General features: G+C 34.8%; 1 protein-coding gene across 1 annotated transcript in view; it reads left to right on the forward strand.

Moving 5' to 3' along the window:
- Positions 1-7,306, forward strand: part of LOC122816787 (dynein axonemal heavy chain 8-like) — a 9,517,065-nt gene that overhangs the window by 7,328,944 nt on the left and 2,180,815 nt on the right. The gene's annotated exons all lie outside the window — the stretch shown is intronic.

Below are 7,306 nucleotides of genomic sequence, written 5' to 3' on the forward strand. Positions count from 1 at the left end.
AAAGACAACCTTCAAAAAACATAAAAGACAGTGTAACTGGTGTGGAATACAAATCTATCACTTAGTATATAATTGTCCACACATAATGAAATTATCGCTGTATAAATAAAGCTCTTGAATAAAATGAAATTATAAAATAGATGCCCTGTCTCTTGCAATTGGCACCAAAGATGTATGTTCATTCATTCCTGGGGGGGGGGGGGGGCGTTAAGTATTGCCACTTAAATATACTTTTGCCTCTTTCATTTGACTAATTGCCTCCCCTAATATTTTTCTTAATAATCTCCAGTACACCAAACTTAAAACCATTGTAGGCATCACAAGAAGGTTTGTGTTTATATAAGGCATTGTTGTTATTGTGGGTTTCTATAGCATAAAGGTGTTCATAAATTCATTTACGTAGAGACCTTTCAGTTTTACCCATGTAAAACCCATTGCAGCCCTGACAAACACAAACATACTCAAGCCCTTTACTGCCACAATTACCTCCAACTAGCTTGACTGTCCGAAGGGGGTTACCTGTCAAGATGTCTGTTACATTCAAAACAAATGAACAATATTTACAGGAACCACATCTCTGTCTCCTTTCTAACAGTTTGAGTAGTAAGTGGATGTTCAAATTAGAACTTCAAATTGTGTCCTACCTTGTATGTAAAAAGTGGCTTGTTACCTAATATACTATAAAGGTCACTGTTGCCTTCCAAAACCACACAATTTTTTTTGTCAGAATGTCTCTAACTTTCTGGCCAAAGGAACAAAAATAAATGACCATAGAATGTGTAAAATCTTGATTGTTTGTTCCTGCCCCTTTGTTAACAAAACTTTGTCCTAGCAAGGGAACAAACCTCGTACCCCAACCTTCCAGGACTTCCATACTGATCTGCTGAACTCATGTTTCTGGGTAGCCTCTAGCCACAAGCATGTTGTTAAGATTACCAAGCTCAATCTTAAAATCAGAGAGCGTGGAACACATTCTAGCACCTTTGATCATCTGTCCCCTTACGATGTTCCTCTTTACAAAATGTGGATGGTTACTATCATAAGTCAAAAACCTGTTAGAATAAATGGGCTTTCGAAACACTTTAGAGGTAAACTTATACTGATAAGTGTCTCTAGTGATGGTCACATCAAGATAATCAATGATGTCAGTACAGAAAACTTAAAATAACCATAAATGTTGTTGATATAATGAATAAAATTGTCCACAACTGACCTCTCACCCTTCCAAAGGACAAAAATGTCATCCAAATAGCACAAATATGTCAACCATTCACGTTCATAACCAGAGTCAAAATGTATCTCTTTTCCCATGATGCCATCACTAAATTGGCATACATGGTAGCACAGCTTGATCCCATCACAACCCCTTTTGATTGTTTGAAAAACTCATTTTCAAACATGATGTAGTTGTGAAGTATAATTTCCATAACCTCCATGACAAAGTTCATAAGAGCCCCACTGAGTGTCATGTATTCCAAAAGGGCTTCTGAAAAAAGTTCAAGCCCTATGTCATGTGGGATGGAACTAAATAAGTCAACCACATCTGTGGTGGAAAACCCTGGTATCTAACAAAAAAAAATTCTTGTCTGCCCCTTGATAAAAAGTCCCATGAGTCAGTTAAAGGAGGAGTAATAGGACAAAGTGTATCCTTGAGTAAACGGTTTACAAATACTCCCAATGAGTAAGTAGAACTGTTGTATGCTGCTACTATAAGTCAGTAAGGGGGGTGGTACACATTCTTGTGTACCTTGGGGATACCGAATACTATAGGGATAAAAGGATAATCATTGTGTAAAAAAATTGTAAAGTTCTTCATTAGTTACCCCTTGCAGCAAACTGTCTTCCAAAAACAACAGTAATTTCCTGTGTGCGATATTTATTTCGTTCCTAGACACATTTACATACTAATCAGTGTCATAGGACATGCTAGCTATATAATTCACATAGTCATTCTTCTCTACCAAAACAGCCCCACATCAGGCTTCATTATCCTGATATTGTCAGATTCTCTAAGCTTCATCAAAAGTAATGTTTTGTCCTTACTAAGATTATAAAATCTGTCATTTTGAGTATGGTATGCCTGGTATATTGCCCTAGTGCAAATCCATTCAAAGTTCACCAACATTGGATGCAAAGGAAGATTAAAAAGATTTTTCTTTTTATACCTTTTCCTGTGTGCTTCAGTGTGTTCATTAGTGTCCTTGAAGAACAGTTGAAATTTTTACTTTCTTTCTTGTGAATAATTTTAATTCAGTCAGCACATTAGCTATAGTAGTGTTGTTCCCTGGGACAAATTTAAAGCCCTTTTTGAAAAGAGAAAAATGGGTATCTGTAATGTCAACATCAGTATAATTGTACATGTTGTACCCTTGTGCACTCAAATGTTTACCTTTAAAACAGGAAATCATTGGCTCAACCTGTACATTGTTAATCAAAATTGGTTGCCCTTCTTGTTCTTCCAAAAATTCCTCTGTCCCCTCTGTATCTGTCCCTTCGGGGTGTGAGGTTGACCTAAAAAAATTTGCCTGTTTCTATTCCTATTTTGAATCCTTTCTGATCAATATAGGGCTGGGTAATCTTGTTGAAACACCTCATCTATTTCCCCATTAAAATCAAAAAACTCTGTGAGGCCATTGTCATTTCCTTGTCTAACATCGTAACTACAAGGACCCAACTCAGAACCATGATTAACATTTCTATTAACATTCGGACTTGGTTCAAAATAACTTTTCGGAAGTAAATATGCCTCTTTCTGCTTGCACTCTTAATTCATCCCTTCTTAACTTTTTCTGTTTCCTAAGAACATTCTCTTTCACCTGTTGTTCAATTTTACAAAAAATATTGCCATTTTTTTCTCAAAATTGGTAAAGCTAGCATAGTTTAAGATATCATTATTCAAAATGTTAACTTCATCTAACAATTCTTTGATTCTATTATTGTTAATTCTAATAATGAAATGGAAAAGTTCAATGCCATGCCTATCAAACATGGCAAGTAATTTGTCAAGTTCTTGTTGACAAACAGTTAACCCATTAAGAAATTTACTCATTCGCAGTCCCTTAGGGATTCTTTGGACTCAAATACATTCAGCAAGGTACGCATTGTCTATCTGTAACCTACGTACCTTGCTCATCTTGGACTCAAAAGTGTGTAAACGATTGTAAATGTCCATAGGTCTTGTAAGTCATTCATTGTGGATGAAATTAAGTTCTTTGTTAAGCCACTGTACAAATCGTGTAATCCTATTCATTTCTTGGGTATTTCTCCCTGGCCCTTGACCACAAGGAATACTGTTTGTAAAAGTGGAGCCAGAAACACGCCTGCTACCAGTAGTTCCACCCCCTGTAAAAGCAAAAGTTGTCGCAAATGGCTGTGAAAGAATCGCAGAGGCTGCTGGGAACTGTAGTTTCTCCAGCGTATTTTGTATCTGCTGATACTGTAAAGTCATTAGTTTAATAAGATGTGTGAGATTTCCTTCATCATTATTCACAGTCAATTCTTTAACGACAGTATCTTCTTTGGAAATAGATGTACTGGAATCACTCCCACTGTTGGACTCCATGTTAAGTGGCTGTAAATTAACACGTTAATGCTTCACAATGGAGAAACCTCTCAATCTCCAAAAATGCTCTCAAAAACCAGGAATAAAAAAACGAATGTGAATTAGGTGGAAAAATTGACCAGAAAAACACAAAACCACCTCCTGGAAGTGAGAAGAAAGCCCAAATAAACAAGATGATGGAGTGTGACCATGAAAATTTATTAAAATCCACAACAGACTCGGTAAAGAGCTTTCATCCTGACAAGTATAGGAAGTTTTTGGTAAAATACAATATAAAACAAACAAGGTGGGGGCAAAACCCCCACACCCCTCAATGTTGGGGGCTGTGCCCCCCACAATCCACCTAACTATATATACTAACTCCAGGATCGCACTACAGTGGGGAAAAGGTCATATACCTTGTACTTGCCTTGCAATACTCTACACTGCCACATATATTAAGTTCAGTTCAGTGAAAAGAGTTTTCAGTAATTTGTGTTTTCAGCGATGTGGTTGGGGTGAAATGAAATTCAGTGAAATGAGATTCAATGAAACAAAGTAGACCCATATATATATATATATCACCCATCAAAGTAGAAAAAAGTGTGGCTGTTTAGTAACACCTGCACTCGTATTTTATGTATATTATTTTATTTATATTGGTATTTGTTTACGGGGGTATAGCACTGATCTCCACAGATCTTTTATAGACTCAACCTGGGAAATGTCTAGCTAAATAACATACTCAGAATTGCACAGTTAGGTAAGGGAAGCTAATGGAATCAAACCATGGACCACTGGAAACAGCTCATTAATCTTCTGCGCCTAGTACCAGACAAAGTGTGTGTGTATGTATATATATATATATATATATATATATATATATATATATATATATATATATATATATATATATATATATACATATATCTATAATAGATATACGTATAATCTCTCTCTCTGTCTATATGTGTATATATATATATATATATATATATATATATATATATAGAGAGAGAGAGAGATATGGATTTACTTCAAATTGTCAAATACTTATTTTATTGAATCCCATTTCATCAAACCTCGCTTCGACTGTCGTTATATCAAAACTACCTGAACTATAAAAAGTAAACCCTAGGAAAGGAACCACTCAACCACCAGGACAAAACAACAAACAGAAAAAAAAAAAAAACTCCATTTGTGGGGCTTCAACCCCACACTTCCTGATGTGGGGGACTCTGCCCCCACAGCCTCCCAACTAAATATACCAAATCTGAGATCGCACTACAGTGGAGGAATGGCGCAAAGTCACCATGGTGGCCAAGTGTTTCCTTTCCCGGGGTTCCTTTTCGTAGCTCTAGGAGGTTGATATAATGAGTGTCAATTAAGTGAAGTTTGATGAAATGGAATTCGATAAGGTAAGTATTCAATATTTTGAAGTAGACCCTTTTATATATATATATATATATATATATATATATATATATATATATATATATATATATATATATATAAAACCCATCAAAGTAAAAAAAAAAAATGCACTCATATTTCCTTTTTTAGACTCAGCCTGGGAGCACTGTCTGGTTGACTGACTTACTCAGAATTAGACAATTAGGTAAGGGAGGCTGAGAGAATCAAACCATGGACCATTGGAAACTTAATCCTCTGCGCCAAGTACCAGACCAATATTTGTGTAAAATACTGACATTTGGTTAGGTTATTTGTTTTTCATTGCCTACAGAGCTACCAATAGGAATTTCCTTTTAAGCCTTTAATTTTTATGAAGTTAAGTTTGGAAAACATACTGCTAGCAGCCATCATACCTACTAACTATATTCTAACATTTAAGTAATTTTTCTTACTAAGCAATACTTATCTTTCAGTTTGGATGAGTTCTTCAAGACTAATTACTGTTTCATGTCAAACAGTCTGTGTTTTTCTTTAACCTTTCTTGTTACAAGTTGAAAAAATTCTAGTCCTTGGATATAAGATGATCTGAAGTCATTATGTAAAAATTCCTAAGGAAACAACATGAAATGTGAATAGCTCTTTCAGGCACATGGTCCCATTTAGTTTCTAAAGCTATATAATCTTCAGAGTAAATAGTCTAATGCGGCTCATCACAGGTAAGTCTTCCTGTTAATATCAGAGATCATTCTATGGGGTACGGTTGCTGGGACAAAGAGGGCGAGAATAGTTCAAATCTGCAAGAATGACACTTGGAAAACTGTTGTCCTTTTGTGAAATGACATCTATAATGTAGTCAAGCCAGGACCTATGCCATTTCTGACAAAGACATCCTCAGCATTTTACTTTACTTAACAGTTTTGTTGTTGTCATATATGCACATACTCCTTACAGCCTACATAAGTCAGACTACTGACACAGTAGCACACATTGTAATAATACCTCTGAACTGTCCCTGATTTTGCAGAATATCTCTGATATATTTCTGTCACATCCCTCCAAAAATGTTTAATTTTCTGGTGTATTGATGAGGGTTACAGTTAGTCAGTAATGCCAGACATCAGTTTCATATTTATTTTTGTTCGAGAAATGCATGTTGATGTATAACCTGTCGTTCTATTAACTTTTCCAATAAATTAAAAGTAGTATTTAGAAACTGTCCCTAACTTTGGGCATTTGTACCCATATTATGTTTGGTTTTGTCTAGAATTCTAGAAGAAATAAAGGTTGAAAGGTATGACTGCTAATGGCAGAGCTACTTACCTTCCAAGTACTATTCCTTGATATAGTCTAACATCTTTCTTTCCAGACCTGGTTCCTTTTCAAATAAAATATTTCTGTGTTTCTTGTCTTAAGGATATTTTTACACTGCCTATTATGCACATTCATATGCCAGTCAAATATTTCACTTTGGTTTTGAGCTTCAAAACAGGGCATGAGTCAGGTACTCTGCTAAATTGCTGTCAATGTAATATTGTCACTTTTTAACGTTACAGACAAAAGAGCTTGCAAAACTTGCAAAACCTGACCTTGGTAGCCACATGATTAGTAGATACATTATGAATAATGCTACCATAAGAAAATGTATATATATATATATATATATATATATATATATATATATATATATATATATATATATATATATATATATATATATATATATATATATATATATATTTTTTTTTTTTTTTTTATTATAAGAGGCTAAATGGGTGCAACCATTATATTCCTTTGTTACATTTAGGGGACCAACTGGGTGTGGCAATTTCCATCTTGAAAAATTATATAATGCCTTCTGTTGGTTTCTTGCTGTTGCTTGCATTTACATTCTTGCATGCCACAGTATATTTAACCATTTATTGTGACCAGCTAGTCTTATTACTATATATATTGCACTAAGTACAATAAATACACTGAGACAAACTGCTTTAGTTAATACGCATTTACTATTACATTTTCCTTTCGGATCTACAAGCATGCAACACAGATGCTGTCAGCTCTCTATGGCAAATTCCCAAAGCTTGTTTATACATACTCATATTTATACCAAAATCCTGATATTTTTTCTCAGTCTGATGTATTACAATCTTCCTTTGTATAACACTTATTTTTGTTCTTTTAATTTATGGTTTGTCCTTGATTGAGTTACTCAGTCTTGCATTATCTGAAAAGTAGTGTTCCAGCACTATCTGAAACTTGATGCTACAACTTTATCTTGCTTGATGTTACATCTCTTTACTTTGTTGATGTCCTTCCAGCTGCCATCTGCACAATTGTTTTTACAGACTTTGT

Source organism: Protopterus annectens, chromosome 1.part1 (assembly GCF_019279795.1).
Source record: "Protopterus annectens isolate FY-2018-M chromosome 1.part1, PAN1.0, whole genome shotgun sequence".
NCBI lineage: Eukaryota > Metazoa > Chordata > Ceratodontiformes > Protopteridae > Protopterus > Protopterus annectens.